Here is a 1,611-nt window from a genome sequence, read left to right on the forward strand (position 1 = left end):
ATCGATAACTACCTTAAATGTAAATGGATTAAATGCTCCAGCCAAAAGACATAGACTGGCTGAATGGATACAAAAACAAGACCCGTATATATGCTGTCTACAAGAGACCCACTTCAGACCTAGGGACACGTACAGACTGAAAGTGCGGAGATGGAAAAAGATATTCCATGCAAATGGACATCAAAAGAAAGCTGGAGTAGCAATTCTCATCAGACAAAATAGACTTTGAAACAAAGACTTACAAGAGACAAAAAAGGACACTACATAATGATCAAGGGATCAATCCAAGAAGAAGCTATAACGATTGTAAATATTTATGCACCCAACATAGGAGCACCTCAATACATAAGGCAAATACTAACAGCCATAAAAGGGGAAATTGACAGTAACACAATCATAGTAGGAGACTTTAACACCCCACTTTCACCAATGGACAGATCATCCAAAATGAAAATAAATAAGGAAACACAAGCTTTAAATGACACGTTAAACAAGTTGGACTTAATTGATAATTATAGGACATTCCATCCAAAAACAACAGAATACACATTCTTCTCAAGTGCTCATGGAACATTCTCCAGGATAGGTCATATCTTGGGTCACAAATCAAGCCTTGGTAAATTTAAGAAAGTTGAAATCGTTTCAAGTATCTTTTCCGACCACAACGCTATGAGACTAGATATCAATTACAGGAAAAAAATCTGTAAAATATACAAACACATGGAGGCTAAACAATACACTACTTAATAACCGAGGGATCACTGAAGAAATCAAAGAGGAAATTAAAAAATACTTAGAAACAAATGGCAGTGAAAACACGATGATCCAAAACCTGTGGGATGCAGCAAAAGCAGTTCTAAGAGGGAAGTTTATAGCATACAGTCCTACCTTAAGAAAAAAGAAACATCTCAAACAACAGGAATTAGAGAAAGAAGAACAAAAAAACCCCAAAGTTAGCAGAAGGAAAGAAATCATAAAGATCAGATCAGAAGTAAATGAAAAAGAAATGAAGGAAACAGTAGCAATATGCCAATAAAATGGACAACCTGGAAGAAATGGACAAATTCTGAGAAATGCACAACCTTCCAAGACTGAAGCAGGAAGAAATAGAAAATATGAACAGTCCAATCACAAGCACTGAAATTGAAACTGTAATTAAAAATCTTCCAACAAACAAAAGCCCAGGACCAGATGGCTTCATAGGCGAATTCTATCAAACATTTAGAGAAGAGCTGTCATCGCGCCTTCTCATACTCTTCCAAAACATAGCAAAGGGAGAAAAACACTCCCAAACTTATTCTACGAGGCCACCATCACCCTGATACCAAAACCGGACAAAGATGTGGCAAAGAAGGAAAACTACAAACCAATATCACTGATGAACATAGATGCAAAAATCCTCAACAAAATACTAGCAAACAGAATCCAACAGCACATTAAAAGGATCATACACCATGATCAAGTGGCTTTTATCCCAGGAATGCAAGGATTCTTCAATATACGCAAATCAATCAATGTGATACCCTGTATTAACAAATTAAAGGAAAAAAAACATATGATCATCTCAATAGATGCAGAGAAAGCTTTTGACAAAATTCAACACCCATTTAT

This window comes from Physeter macrocephalus, chromosome 13, assembly GCF_002837175.3.
Source record: "Physeter macrocephalus isolate SW-GA chromosome 13, ASM283717v5, whole genome shotgun sequence".
NCBI lineage: Eukaryota > Metazoa > Chordata > Mammalia > Artiodactyla > Physeteridae > Physeter > Physeter macrocephalus.